The 16,984-nt window shown below is 32.4% G+C and overlaps 1 long non-coding RNA gene across 1 annotated transcript in view; it reads left to right on the forward strand.

Moving 5' to 3' along the window:
* LOC141571117 (uncharacterized) overlaps nt 1-16,984 on the forward strand; it is a 270,191-nt gene that overhangs the window by 131,372 nt on the left and 121,835 nt on the right. The window contains exon 2 of the long non-coding RNA XR_012495713.1: nt 3,883-3,947. This is a non-coding gene — a long non-coding RNA (uncharacterized LOC141571117). The remainder of the gene's footprint in view (nt 1-3,882; nt 3,948-16,984) is intronic.

The raw sequence follows: 16,984 nt of genomic DNA on the forward strand, positions 1-16,984 counted from the left end.
TAAATCTTGAAGGGAAATTGGAAAAATATATATCAAAAACTTTAAACTTTTTCATGTATGGAAATTTATCTTGCTCAAATATTGAAAGATGTAACATATTCACGTACAAAAGAGTTCATTGTGGTAATATTTAAAAAATAGCAATATGCTAATTATCAAAATGTAAGAGATTGGCTAAGAAAATTATGGTATAAACATAAATTGTGTTTCAGAAAAATATTCTCTGACATGCAAAACTTCTTGTCATATGTTTGATTAGTAAAAAACAAAAAAAAGTCTGTAAAATAGTATATACAGGATGATCTAAATTATATGTGACGAATCTACTCTAAAATGTTAGCAGTAGTTATTTTGAGTTCTAATTACAGGTGATTTTTTTTCTCAATTTTTCTCTATATTTAAAAAATTTTTTTCACAGTGAAAATTTATATAATGTAACCTTTTTATTGAAGAGTATCATATATAAATATTATATATATGATATATATATATAAGATAAAAATTAATATAAGACCTGGTTTTATATTTTATTATATAAGACCCGGTCTTATAGTAAAATATAGTAAAATAAGACCGGGTCTTATATTAATTTTTGCTCCAAAAGATTCATTAGAGCTGATTGTCCAGCTAGGTCTAATTTTCGGGGAAACATGATATATCTCTATATATCTATATATCATATATAGACATATAGACATATATATCATATATATCAGATATATAGATATAGATATAGATATAGATATAGATATAGATATATGATATATACAAAGGGTGCCAAAAAATGCATATGCAGTTTAAGAAAGAAAAAACTATTAAAATTGTAATACTCAATATATACTGATAACAAAAGATGAATACAAGTCATGTTTGACTTCTGCAATCACAAGAGGTGCTCAAAGTGGTTACCATCAGCATCCAGACACTTCTCATTACGGCGAACTACTGTTTGAACAACGTTGACCAAAGTGTCCGCTTGGATACATATATTTGACACCCTTGGTATAATATATATACATAATATTAAAAATATATATATATTAAATTGTAGTCTCATTTGTGCATATATATATATATATATAAACTATCTGTGACAAATCTCCTCTAAAATGTCAGCAATAGTTATTTTGAGTTCTAATTACAGGTGATATATATATATATATAATATATATTAATTTATATATATATTAATTTGGGCATTTATATATATACATTAAGTTGTATTCTCATTATATTATATATTATATATAATTATATATATATATATATATATATATATAATATATATATATATTATTATATATATATATATATAATTATATATTATATATATAATTATATATAATATGCACAAATGAGAATACAACTTAATGTATATATATAAATGCCCAAATTAATATATATAAATGCGCAAATAAGAATATAAGTTAGTGAATTTCAAGAAACTGAAGACATCCATGTAACCAGTACACTCATTAAGAAACAGAACATTAGTTGTCCCGGGAACATCCCTTCTGCCCTTCCTGTTCTGTACCTCTCCCACAAGAGTAAACTCTAGCCCCACCTATAACACCATAGTAGATGAGTTTTGCCTTCTGTGTACTTTAAATAAAGGAAGCATGCAGCATATGATCTTTTGTGCCCAGCTCTTTTCATTCAACATTGAAAATATATTGTTCTAAGCCAAGAGGAGCTCATAGAGAGTTAAGACCATTCATGCAAAGAGGTTTTTTATATCAAGGCTTCTTTTTGATGACTCCAAGCCCCATTCCTATCCACCTCCCCAGTGTATGTTTTGAATCTGGTATTGAGCCTAAACCTGTTAAAATCTCTCAGTTGCAAATGTTCTTTCCTTTTCTGAACTCGTATACCATATGTGTCTTCCATCAGGAAATTAATCAGTACCATATTATTTACTGTTGCATCAATTTTTTAATCATCACCTTCATGATTAATTTGTCATGTCTTGTTCATATTTAAGTACCAGTCATTGGATGCCTACCATGTGCCAGATACACAATGCCTATAAGATAATATTTTCCACTTTTTACAGAGAAAGTAAGTGATTCCCCCTTGGTCATAAAGCTAGAAGTTGATAGATCCCCAGTCTCTACCCGCATCCTTGAACGCTGTATCAGATGGTCTCTCCACTGTACCCCATTTTCTTACTTGCTCATGTTCTATCTCCTCACTGGATTAGAAGGCCCTGGAGAATAAAAAACAAATAAATAAAAAATAAAATGTGTTTACATTTCTTTGGATTTCCCCTTCTAACACAGTGTAATAGATATAGTGTTTGGTTACTGAGCATAAATGTGATGCTGGTTTATTTGATTTTTCTAGTACCACAGCATTCATTATAATATTTTTATTTGACAAAAATGTACAATAATCATAATATACTATAGTATTCTCTATCATTAGGACCTGGAATTCTGGTTCTAATAATTCTGTGGAGAAATGGGTTTAATAACTTTCATGGCCAGAAATCTAAGTAGAAAAGTGGGTAAGATGAACCAGGTGCAATGATATAACTAGGATATTTGACATGAAGAATGAATCACCTTTTAAATATCATCCTCATCATATAACAAAATTATTTTATGTAATAATTGTGAAATGAATTAAAATAATGGTCAGAACATACTTATAGAAAGAAAAACGCAATAATAAAAATAAGATAAATATTTCAGTAGAAAATTAGAAAAAGTAATGATTTAATCTTTTATAACATTGACAAAATTTTTAGGAAAAAATATGAAAATTTATACCTATCTATTAGTCTGTTATAGGAGTGAATAATAATATTACAGTCTTTTTTCTCAAGCTCTAAATTGTGAAAATTCATTGATGGCTTTGTCAAAATAGATCTTCACATGTTCGATATGTAGAGTAGGCAAATTTGTCAATCTATTTTTGTGAATAGCTGATCAAAGAACACATGTGATTAAATTTAATTTCAAAAAGTTTTCTCTCACATAAAGTATCATGGAATAACACATAAAATTCCAAATATTACAATACTGTTCATGTCTTTAGGACTGATTCAAGCAGCTTTCAACTATCTTAGGTCAAATAATTTTAGATACACATTCTTATCCTTCTGATTAAGAATTTTCCTAGCTACTAGTGTAGAAGTAACTTAAGTTTTGTAACTTTATCTTTACAATCACTGGGTTTTCATTCCCTATTTCACATCTGCTCTTTAAATGCAGGAAAATATAGTACTAAGAGGTTGGGGAAATTCACTGCAGAAATGAGCTCTATTGACTCCAAGCTATTACAAATTTGACTCAGCCTGCTGCATGGCCCACTGTATAAGTGGGATTCTTGAGTTAATTTCCATGTAGAATACAATGTTTACAAAAGATTGATTAATGGGAAAGTGTTAATTTAAAGTTTGTATACATAGTATTAGAGCTCGACAATAATCCTGAAAGTCCACATGTTGAAGTCCTAACCACTATAACATCAGAATATGGCCTTCTTGGTTCTTTAATGTGATAATTAGATTAAAATGAAGCCCTAATCCAATATAACTGCTGTCTTTATGAGAAAAGATTAGAACACAGACAGACACAGAAGGAAGACCATGTGAACACATATGTTTTAGTGTATGGCTATGGGCATTGGAAAAATGCTCATCAAACTCTAATAGGCAGTAACTAGCAAGTGGAGGATGGTGATTTCCACTTACTGCATTTACGCCCTTTTATATTGTTAGGATGGTTTTTATGACAAGCATGCATTACTTATACAATTCAGACAGTATAAATAAAAGAGGGGTCAGTCAATAAGTGAGAGTCTTTACATAGTATAATATGAGCTCATTTGCAAGACCTGACTATACAAGATATATGAGAATCCTATATGTATTTACAGGGAAGAACTAAGAACAATGTGTGGACATCCATCGAATGGAAGCAAATTTAGGATCCGTATAAGAGGTAAGTAAATTCTTTGCCATCTACTGATTGAATAGCCCAGCAGTGTTTGTATTGCCAAAAAAAAGTTGAAAATAGACCTAAGTATCTTGCAACAGAAAATGAATAAATGAAGTACGGTATATACGCGTGTATGTATATGTGTGATATATATGTTTGTGTACACACACACACACACACACAGTGCCAAAAAATGTATACACATTTTAAGAAAGGAAAAAACTATTAAAATTGTAATATTCAATATATACCGATAACAAAAGATGAATACAAGTCACGTTTGACTTCTGCAGATATAAGAGGTGCTCAAAGTGGTCCAGATACTTCTAATTATGGCAAACTACTGCTTGAGCAATGTTGACCAAAGTGTCCACTTGTATACAACTTTTTAGCATATATATATATGCTGGGATATATATGGTACACAAGTGACTTGTATACGTCTTTAGTTATTGGTATATATTGAGTATTACAATTTTACTACAGCTTTTTCCTTTCTCAAAGTGTGTATACATTTTTGGGGCACCCTCTGCATGTATACATGGCTGTGTTAATGAGTGACCTAGAGCTAGCATTATTCACATTGATAAGTCTCACATCTATATGCTGAACAGTAAGAGCAAGTTTCAAAAGAACACATACCATGTGATGCCATTTATGTGAAGTTAAGAAACACGTAACCCAATACTCTGCATTGCTTATGGATAGTTTTTTTAATAAGAAAATTATTAAGTGATGCATAGGAATGGTGAATACCAAAATTAGGATGGAGGTTAGCCTTCAGCAACAGAGAATTAGGATTAGGGACTTGAATTATACTTGTTATGCTTTGTTCCTGTATTAATTTATTTCTTCCTCACAAAAGTCCTACCAGATGGGCAATGTTATGAACCTAATTTTATAAATAAGCAAATCAAAGCACAAAGAAGTTAGGTGAGAAGTCTAAGCTCACATCTAGTAAGTAGGGAGCAGAACTGAGATCTGATTCCAAGCAGTGATCTCCATCCACACTATTCCCTTAACCACTGAGAGCCATACATGCGAGTAGAGTTGCCTTGTGTTCTTGTGAGGTAATGACTTGTCTTTTTTTTTTTTTTTTTAATGTAATCATTTACTTGTCGAAATAATGAGCTCCTCAGCTTTGGAAATGTAAATAGATGACCAATTCTAAGATTGCTGTGGGTGGCTTTACATTGCAGTTTGTGTGAGGTTGGGCTACATTAATTGAACTTTCCTTTCAATTCTGTCTCTGAATTTGTAATGTCAGGGAGAGTTAGTTTGAGACAAAACACAGGGGGTTCTACTTTAGGCACGTTGAGTTTGAGGTAAAAATGTGGCTTAGAAATAGTCAGAGATGACAGAATTCAGTTTGTGTTACAGCTAGAAATTGGTTAACATTGTAGTACAAATATAGAAATAGATGTGCTTATCTAAGAAATAAGGAGAAATAAAAAAATGAAAGGCCCACACCTGGTGGGAAGAGAAAAAGAGACTATTCCTGTTTCTCTCTCTCTCTCTCTCTCTCTCTCTCTCTCTCTCTCTCTCTCTCTCTCCCTCCCTCCCCCCAACACACACACACCTACCACTCTTCCTTATAATTCGATCTGCACTCTTAAAGAAAAAACTGTCCCAATACCAAATACTACACACTTCAACTTTTATACTTGTCAGTTAGGAGAAAGCATACTCAACACCATAATACATTTTAGGACTAAAAGTCCCTTGAACAATTTATAAACCTGTGCTATTTGTATTAAACTTGAAAACAATTTCTTTTTACACAGTCAAGCTAATTTAAGGAAAGAGAGAAATATGTTTTTTTTTTAAATGTTCACTTTTGTGTTTGCACAGATTAGCATGCTAAATACTAAGAGGACGTTTTTCCCCCCCTGAGCTGGAGCAAGTCTAATCAGCCTATGTGGAAATGGTATTTCTCAACAAATAGATTCTAACAATTATCCTAAAGTATGAATATCATCATATGTGAGAGGAAGTGTTACTTTGATCAGATCCTAGTGGGATTTTGCCTTAGTTCCTATTTAGTAAGGAAACAGCTGTTCCATCTTCTCTGGGGTATTGCCAAAGTGGGGTGATTGAATAGGAGAGCAGTAAGAGAAAGTGAGAGGGAGAAGGAAAGCTAATATTTATTGACTCTACCAGGTACTTTGCACTATATGAGTCTATACGTATTTAATACTCTTGGCAGTTTTTTTGTTAGTTATTATTATCCCATTTTTCAAATTATGTAACTGAGTTTCAGAGACTTTAAATTTCTTCAAAGTCATATACATACAAACTCAGGTATGTCTTGGTTCCAAAGTCCATACTCTTTCATTTATATCACTATGTACAAATAATGTTAGAGTGTATTCACCCAGCAGAAGATTCATCTCTCTACCTCTTGCTTAATATCTTCAATTGTATCTTCAATCAAATTGAAACTGCTCTCTAGTTGTCAGTAGATTTTTAACACCTGGTTCACACTTGATAGAAAAAAAGACAAATTTTGGGTTACAGCTTCTACTGTTACTCCTTACACATGCGTTCCTATTTTGTTGTTGTTGTTGTTGTTTTTAATGCTTAACATAATACTTGGAATTGCTGTGTTAGTGTAAATTTATTTTATTACTTGGTAAATATAATTCTAATTTGGTTTTACATAAGTCATTTTCTATTTGTGCCAAATTTATTTCCATTCTGTTATACTTTTGCTGATCATGGGTTTGTAAGAATCACATGAAAAGTCATATTGGTGGTGGCCCTCTTTTTTTTTTTTATTAGAGTTTATTGGGGTGACAATTGTTAGTAAATGAGAACTCTGAACAGTGATTAGGGACTAGGTTTTATTTCCTACTATACCTCTGTGCCTCCAACAGTGCCTAGCACAGATAATCAATAAATTATCACTACCTCAGTCTTTTTTCTTTTTTACTTGCAACCAGTAGGTACCGAAGAAAGATACACACAAAATAATGTGAGTTTGATAACACACAACAGATCTGTCAATTTGATTCATTCACTAACATCTGCTATGTTGAGACTCCTATGTAATTTTAACAACATTTCTGGCAGGTTGGTACTATTATTATGATCATTTATCATTATAATTTAATGAATGACAAAACAAAGGCTTGAGAAAGTTAGCAAAAGTTTTTGATTTGAACTCAGACCTTTCAGACTTGAGAGTCCTTTCACATATACACGATAATCTGCATCCCTCTAAGAGAATTAGGTCACTGGTATGTTGGAGTATGTGTGGGTTACAAAACAAAGGTAAGGCAAACCAAGAATTTCTGCAGATAAATTCCTCTTAGAACAAGTACTGGAACCCCAGTTCTTCTTAATATCTTCCATTCTCTTGGTGGAATGGAATTTGGTGGAAGTTTGAAAAGGGCAGCAGATCACGTTGGACTGCGGCTATCCAGTACTCACAATTTCTCTTTACTGCATCCATTAAACCTGATTAACAACGAGTCTCTCCTCATCAAAATAATGGTACTGTTGTTGCACTGTTGCCTTGGCAATCCCTCCAGTCACTACAGTTGATGCTAATCGCATGATGTCTTTGGTCCCAAGAGGTAATAATGCCTCCTGCCATGTTGTTGTTTATATTACTGTCAGCTTTTAGTCTGGTCTTTTAAGTGGTACCATCACTAACTTGATGGTCATTCAATAAATACAATCAATGTTAGACATCCAATCATTAGAAACCTCTCTGGTACAGTGCCTGAAGAGGTATATACCTCCTTCACTAAGTGGGACACGACTGCTCCACACCAAAATGAAAGATTCCTGCTCAGGGGTGGATTTTCCTACAGTACTGTGCGCCAGAGGACTGAGGAAGAGTCACCATTTCCCCTTTTTTCCAGGAGTGAGGGAGGTCTGTTTCTCCAGGGTGCAGGAGCTAAGTCTTCTCCTCACGTGTCATCTCTCAGGGCCATTTCCCTTTCATGCTGGGTTTCTCCAAGAAACATTATAGACAATTAGGAGACTTGCCATCCTTTGTGAGAAACCTCAACTTTCCCTGTTAACTGGAAATATTAAAGTTGAGTCAAATATAGTGGTCGACAGAGAAAGAGAAGGAACAGATTCTTTTCTCCTTCTCCTTTTCCTTGCTCTCTAACCATCCCACCTCAGCAGAAGTAGCTCCCGGCTCAACATGAAATGGCACTGGAGCAAGGGTCAGAGTAATTGGGAGTGGCACCAGGCAGCCACAGGGTCTGCAGAAGTGAGTGCAAATAATCAGCAAATAATCACAATAGGGACATCAGCCACAAAGAGGCAGGACCTAACACTTGTGGATTGACTCTTTCCCTTTGCACACAGTGTTTGGCTTCAGAATAACAGAGTCAAATCAAAAATTCCCCACTGAGACTTTTGCTTGGAACCGTTCTGTGGCTCTGCTAACTTGATCATACCGTGTGTAGGTCATCAGCCACTCCAAATAGCCCACTGACTAGTCTGTAGCAAAGCCTACCTAAGTTCCCTAGAAGGCAAATCAAAGGTCAAAGGTCTTGAAGAATTTAGGGCTGAGGAGATGGGTCTTATTCATCAGGGGTATAAGTATCATGTATACATAAAAAGTACTACTGAATTACCAACTTGTTTAATATTATTTAAGAAAAGTACAATTTAGAGGAAGAAATTCAAATACTTAGATACATACTACATTGGCTCAAGATAAATGAAGTGTGGCAATTTATTCTTGCTTAATTTATTTAGCAAGGTAGTTTTATTTCCCAGACCTAAATAGAACCCAATAGGACCACCTTCCTAGCATCCAAAAGCTTCTGGACTGTTAATATTGGCAGTACTTCAAGCTTGAGTACAGCAGAGCCATTTCAGCCTGTTCTCTGTACTTAGGTGCCATGAAGCCTTTAATTAGCTACTTATTCTAATTACTCTAAATAGAAACTTATCTGTTCTTATGTCCTAGACCAAAGGTCTCAGCCCTTAGAGAGAATCTTCTCTTTAAGACTGTGTATTACTTCTGTAGCTAGAACTGAAAAATAAGGAAAATATAAGAAGGTACAGTCGGGCTCATGCATAACCCCATTATTAGTGCTCCATTTATACTGAAATGATTTGTTTAAAACTCTAAACCAGACTCTGCTCTTTACAATTGGAATTAGCTCAACTTTTTTTTTTTATGGGATCAGAAAAACCTTTAAAAGCCAATATGAACAGGATAAAGTAGTTGTTTTGTTTTGTCTTGTTTTTTGTTTGTTTTGGGTTTTGTTGTTGTTGTTGTTGTTATTAAACAATTTTATGGTGACTTCTTCAGACTGATGTAGGTAGCATAACATGTAAGGCAATTAGAAAAAGTTTAAGGAGCCTTGAAGGAAGCACGGAGGAGAATGGTGAGAAATAAATAATAAACAAAAGAGCACAACTGTCAGCTTTGTAGATCACGTTTATGCTCTTTTTCTCTGGTTTGTTGATCTGTTTCCCAAGTACAGCAGAGGCATGCCACCATGCCCTTGGGACAAGCTGGTAGGAAATGCTATGTCCCTTTATTCAGAACATAAAAAGATCTGAAATTATGTATATTTTATTGGATTTAGCATATAATTTAAAACCCTTAAGCACCAAGAAGCCTAAAACATGAATAAGATTAACCTCTGAAAGAAATGTAAAATTTACTATTAATAATAAAAATACACTATTCATACATTTCCTATATATATAAAGTGAACTGATGAGCAAAAACTAATAGGTCAGCAAAAGTACATTTTCAAAATCATTGATTCAGGCTAAGGCTTATGAAATGAAATTGTAGGTGATGGGACTCATATCATCAGTCTTTTAATTTTGTACATTTTGAACATCACCCCAAAATATTAATCTGTTGTTGAAATTCTAGGAAAAGGAAAGAGAGGAGAAATAATCTATCTCTTGTAATCTTCCAACCAAAGGCATTCATTCTGCTGTGTCAAGACTGTATCACATTCTTTGTTGAATATGCCTCTTTTGTTTTGGTTTCACTTTTTAAATCCTTTTATTTTACAGAAGTTTAATGTTTGGAAAGAGCATGTTTCTAACAGTTCTTTTTCCACTTTACCCCCTGACTTTACATGACCAATACCAAAAATGAGGATGGAAATGGAAAAATTCAAGTATATATTCAATTTGGAACAAGATCTGACTTTTTTAAAAAGGCTTTTTTTTTTATGTGTTTGGTGTTATGTTGATAAGTTACAGGAAGACTTTCTGCCTATTGAGGAGAGACAGGGAAAATAGATTAAAATGAATTATTTATATACTCATATTTATCATATACCCTGAGCAGACTTTTAAAAAAAACTGAAGAGTAGTGAAACCACAGTATTTTATATAAGGAAGTATACCTTTGTTTTCTAGTTCTTATATTTTTAGTTGCATATCACCCTCAGCTAATTATAATAATTTGTATGGCAGATATACATATTCTCATTAAATCATCTTTTTGATGTAATGCAGATTCTTTCTTAAAAGCTAAATAAACCTCTAAATTTCCACATTCTCTTATAAAGCAGTAAGAAGCAGAAGTCTGAGTCTTCTCACAGAATAAAATATTTGAACATTTCTCCAATGGTGATCTGCCCATTAGCTCCATTCAGGTGGGAAGCTTTCTCATCTCCTATTTTTTAGGAGGAGAAAGATCAGTTCCTGTTGTATCATTCAAATTTTCTCCAAATTGTAACTACTCACATCAATCCATAATTAGTCCTCACTTAGTTTGATCAAGTATGATAGTATTCAGTATTGCATTTTTACCCCACCCAAAATTTCTTTGACCATATACTTTGAAGATCTATACCCTAATTTCCAATAGCAAGGCCTTCTCACCTTATTGAGGCTGTGTTTGTTAAAACTTGTATGCTTTCTCTTTTCATTGAAGTTAATTGCTCATATATAAAGATCCCAAAATTACCTTATATCCGAAATGCTTTCATTTATTTTATAGGTCTGAAAAAAACTAAATAGCTCTTCCTTTTTCTGTTCAAATTAATAGTTGATTATATTACTGTAAAAAATGAAATAGATTGGCTGTGACATTAATTGAATTTTTAATAGGTGAGCTGTAATTACATAAGAAAAACAAGGAGGGGTGTAGGTGTGGAAGGAGCTATTGTATAAGCAAATAAGAAATCTACAATTTGAGAATACAAACAGGATGTATAAATTGCAAAGCCAATGCCAAGGTTTTCTGCTAGCCAAGATACATAGAATTTGAATTATACTTTCACCTGGTAAAATTCCAAAAGGAAGTAAATAATGGTATTCAGAATTATTTCATTAATGAGAGAGGTAACTGAAATTAAAGTTAAAAGGTTACATAACTCTTTACTAAACATAAACAAGTGCCTTAGTTCTTGCATACAAATTTAGAATATTTTTATTTAAGCTTTAAGTGTATGAGCTGAACTTTTCTTGCCGCATCCCATAAGTATGTTCATCTATAGCCCAATAACTTTGAATGAGGTAAGTGTAAATTTTAAAACAGGATGGAGAGAATATATATATATAGATATCACATGTTATACTTGATTATCCTTTTAGCTTCTGCAAACTCCTCTGCATTATCAATTTCCTGGCTCTTTTCACTGTCAGAATTATAAATCATCCTATAAGATTTCAATTCATTTAATTTCGTACATCAGGAAGTAGAAATATTGTGCAATAGATAAAATATAATCGGAAGCATTTTTAAATGAATCATCTGTCTGAGCACCCTCAGTCCCTTTCCTCATCTGTAACAGGAGGGGTGAAAGTATATAACCTAAATTCCTTTTAAGGTGAAGACATACTGTAATGCATGCTTTTGCATGACTCAACTCTATTTTAGAGAAAAAAATGGTGGTAGTAATAAGTAGCTACTTTCAGAAATGACTTTAAAGCTGAGCCCCAGGTAGTGAAGTAAGAACAATGACCAAACCTGAAAGTCCTCTGCCACAGCCTGAGACAAGATGAGACCTTAATGAAGTAATAAGCTCACCTTACCCAGAAATAATAATGGCAATGCAAGAGAGCAAGGAGCTGACATTGGTTAACTGCTTCCTATGAACCAGGCACTGTGTAGCACTCTGGGTGTCCAACGATGAACTACATCATCAGATTATAGTCAAGTAAAGGAGGTAAGGAGGAAACTCAAATCTCAGTGCAGTTATGATAAACACTATGATACATACTATGACAGAGATAAGTACAGAACGCAATGGAATTACATGGGAAAAAACTGCTGCAGACTGGGAAGGATCCACAGAGTGGAAGACGTGTCAACAGAATCTTAAAATAGATGACACTAGATGAGGGGCAAGTTATACTAAATCTCTAAATCTGTTAAAAAAAATGTCCCCTTCTCAGTCTTCAAAGTTGTCTTGGGTCTTTTCGGTCCTTTACTTTTTCATATGAACATTATGTCCTATGAAAACACTGTCAGAATAAGAAAACTAAATTTATTTTTAACATGCATGTCTTTCTATTCATGAAAATAGTGTATCTATTTATTTTTGTGTTATTTTAGATCCTCCCACAAAATTTAAAATTTTCCATACAGAACTGTGTTTTATTATATTCACTGTTCTTTTGATAGGAGTATATAACTACATTTAAAATGATTTATTTTAAATTATTAATGGTATATTAAATATTATTTATCTTTTATATTGATATTATATCCAAGAACCATGCAGAATTTTTAATTAGTTCTAATAGTGTGTCAGTATATTATTTTGAATTTTCTATGAAAATAATCATATCACATTCATATGATGATACTTTGTTTTTATTATTTCTTTTTAATCCTGTGCATATTTGTTTGTTTTGATTTTTCTCTTTTTTGATTGGCTAGGACCTTTAAACAATGCTGAATACAAGTAATTATGATGGGCATAATTATCTGATTTACTTAAAAAGAATACCACAAATTTTTCTCCATTCAGTATGATATCTTCAGTAGATTTTTTTTTTTTCTGCATCATGTGGATGTTAAATTTTGGTTGCACTCTTTTTCTTTCTAATTGTTTTATTGTAAAATAAACATAGCTAAAGATATACAGATGCACACAAATGTTTAGTTTTTAAAGGAGTAATAATAAGCACCCATGTAAATACCCGCTGGGTTAAAGAATAGAACAATCACCATTTTTTAAAGCTCCTGAATCCTCTTCTCCAATCATATTATCTTCACTACCCAATAAAATAAGTACTATCATAACATTTGTGATAACTGTTGACTTAATTTCTTTTATGTATGTATCATATGTATGTACTAGACGATACATTGTGTAGTTCTGCTAGTTCCAAAGCTTTATATAAATGGAATCACATTAACAGTATTCTTTAGTAACGTTTTCTTTTTCTTTTGCTCATAATTATGATTTTGAGATTTAAGCCTGTTGCTAGCAGGGCTATCGTTCATTCACTTTCACTTTTGTATGACATTGTGTGAATGTATTGTGCATTGTAATTTATTTATATAATACAATCTACTGTTGAGGAACATTCATGTTGTTGCCAGATTTCTGCTATTACAAATAATAGTTTTTGAATTATGTGTTCTGATGCACATTTGCAGTAATTCATTAGGGTATATACCTAGGACTGAATTGTTGGGTCTCAAGTATATGGACCTTCAATTTTACTAGAAAATGCCACACTATTTTGCAAAATGATTGTACGGATGCTCAGGATGTAAAGCATGAGAATTCCCACTGAGCCACATCTTTAACCATGATTAACCAGCCACACCAGTGTTTTTAAGTGTGGTCCTACTACTGTAAAGCACTGTGGTTTTAATTTATTTTTCCCTAAGGTTGAGTAACTTTTCATATGCTTATTGGACATCGTGTTTTCTGTGAAATTCATGTACAGTGGTTTGCTCACTATTCTCCTGAGGGCTGGGTTATAGTTACGTATTCTGGACATTGTGTTTTGTCAATTATATGTGATGCAAATATCTTACCCAAGTTCGTGGTTTGCATTTTAAGTCTCCCTATATTGTCATTTGGTGAACAGTTCATAATCTTGATTTCATCAAAACTATCATTTTTTTTTTTTGCTTTATACATTTTTTCAGACTTATTTTTTTAAAAAAATCCCTACCCAAGTTTATAAAGATATAATAGCAGATTTATTATTTTGCATTTACATTAAAATCTTCAATTAATCTCCAGTTGATTTTTGCATGTGGTGTAAAAAGGAGTGCAAATTGATTTTTCCATATAATAGCCGACCATCCTAATTTTTTAATAAAAAGTTCATCTTTTCCCCAGTTATCTGCAATGTCATCTGTCATATTAAGTTCTGTTTAGGGTTGGATCCATTTCTGAGGATTTCTACCTACTCTGTTTCATTTGTCTACTTGCCTATCCCTGTGTGAGTGATACAGTGTATTAATTACTGTAGCTTTATAATAATTTTGATAAATGCAAGGGCAAGCCCATAACAGTTTTTTCTTCCTCAGTTGTCTAGACTATTTTTGCCCTTTTAATTTTATATAAACATTTCAGAAGCAATTCATCATGATTCAGAAAATAAAAAAATAATAGAAGGAAACTATTACTGGTATTTTAATATCTATAAAGCCAATGTGGAAAAAAGTGACCATTTTTTCAGTATGAATTCTTTCAATTCATAAATCAGTTATAGGACTCCCTTTATTTTACATCAGACTTAAAGTCACTCTATGTGATTTCAAGACTTACTATAAGTTTACAGAAGTCAAGATAGTATTGTATTAAAGAAAGATAGTTATAGAGAGCAACGGAGCCCAGAAATAGATATACAAAGATATGGAAAACTGATTTTCACCAAATGGGAGAAACATAATTCAATAAAGCAAATTATTTTCAAATAAAGGTACTGAAACAGTTAAATACTCATATGCAAAAAAAATATATATATATAAACCTTGGACCATACTTCACACCATACAAAAAAATCATAGGCCTTTGTGTAATATCTACATCTAATAAAATATCTAGAAAAAAATAAGAAAATAATCTTTGACATTTGGAGCTGGCAATGATTTCTTAAACACAACAAGAGCGTGGTTGATAAAAGAAAAAATAATGAATACTTTAAGAGAATAGAAAAGTGAAGCCTCAGCCAGGGAGAAAATATTTAATATTTGCAAATCACATATCTGATAAAGGACTTATATCTAGGGTATATAAAGAACCTATAACACTCAACGACAACAACAACAACAAAAACCTCAATCAAACAATGGGCAAAATATTTGAGCAGACATTTGACTAAAAAAGATATATGGATGAAAAATAAGTGCATGAAAAGATTGTGGAAGTTTGTACTTAGGAAAATGCAAATTAGAACTACAGTGCAATATTACTACTCACCTACTTGAATGGATAGCATTTTAAAAAGTACTTGCTGTAACAACTGCTGACTTGGAGGCAAAGCAACTGAAACTTTAATAAATTACTGGTGGGAATGCAACATATTCCAGACACTTTAGAAAATAATTTGGCAGTTTCTTATAAAGTTCAAAATACACTTATCATACAACCTTGCAACCCCACTCCTAGCTATTTACTCTAGTGAAATGAAACTTTATGTTCACACAAAAGCTTGTATGAGAATGTTTATAGTGGCTTTATTTGTAATTGTACAAAACTGGAAACAATCCAAATGTTTGAGCTAGGGACTGGTTAAACAAACTCTGGCACATCTATATAGCAGAATACTACTAGAATAAAAAGACATGAACAAGCAATACACACAAGAGTATGGATGGATCTTAAATGCTTTATGGTAACTGAAAGGAGTCAGACTCAAAGTCTACATCCTGTATTATTCCATTTATAGTTCATTGTAGAAAAGGCAAAATTATATGGACATAAAACAGATCAGTGATTTCCATGGGGTACTGGAAAACAGTTGACTGCAAAAGGGTAGTTCAGTGGCATATTTGGGAGGGGAGGGGAGTGATGGAACTGTTAGCTATCTTGATTCTGGTAGGGGTTGGAGATCTGTATGTATTTGTCAAAACCCATAGACTAGTACAGCAAAAAAAAAAAGTGAACTTTACTGTATGTGTTTTATAGCTTAATAAAATAATAAAAAGTGGAACTTCATCTGATTTTAATGTAATCACATCAACTTTATTTTGGTTAGTGCTGGTATGATATATATCTTTTCTAGCCTTCATTCTATGACCTTATATTTAAAAGAATACTTATTTTAAATATGACATATATTTTTTCTCTTTAAGAATCTTTAATAATCTTATAATCTTTATCTTTTTAGTTGGTCTGTTTAGCTCCTTTACATTTAATAGAATTACTGATCTAGTTTGCTTTAAATTTACCATCTTGTTATTTGCTTTTCACTGGGCCTATGTATTTTCTTTTATTTCTTCTTCCTTACATTACTTTAAGCAAGCATTTTTTACTCCACTTTTCTTCCTTTATCCTTCAAAGCCGTTCCTTTGTGGATTATTACCCCTCGTTACGTGATTGCTAGGGCCTGTCTCCATGTCCATTATCTCCTTGAGCCACCAAGGCTTCAGCACATTTACAATTCTGACTTCAAATTCTTCTTAGGTTCTGGAACTTTGGAATTTTGTCTTGATTTTTAAAGTTCAGTATCCATTAAAAATGCTTTTAGTTATATTTTATACAGCATTTATGTGTGTTTATAGTAAGAGGAGCTCTTGTTAGCCTAGTTCTCCAGTATGAAAAGTTAAGTAAAAAAGGCTTTAAAGATGATATGTAAATTTGGGAAATGTAAAGTAATTTTCTGTGGCCAGAATGTAGAGTTCATTGTGGAGGAAGAATGGTGGGAAATAATCATTTGAGCGAGAATCAAATCATGAAGAGCCTCATATACTGTGCTCAGGTTAAGGATAATCTCACAAAAGTATGATTATATATATATATATATATATATATATATATATATATATATATGCGCGCGCGCTCTCTCTCTCTCTCTCTATATATATATATATATATATAGAGAGAGAGAGAGAGAGAGAGCTTAAACAGGGAATGACATGACTAGACTTGTATTTTAGATAGATTATATTGACTGTT

Source organism: Rhinolophus sinicus, linkage group LG04 (assembly GCF_036562045.2).
Source record: "Rhinolophus sinicus isolate RSC01 linkage group LG04, ASM3656204v1, whole genome shotgun sequence".
NCBI classification, from domain to species: Eukaryota; Metazoa; Chordata; class Mammalia; order Chiroptera; family Rhinolophidae; genus Rhinolophus; species Rhinolophus sinicus.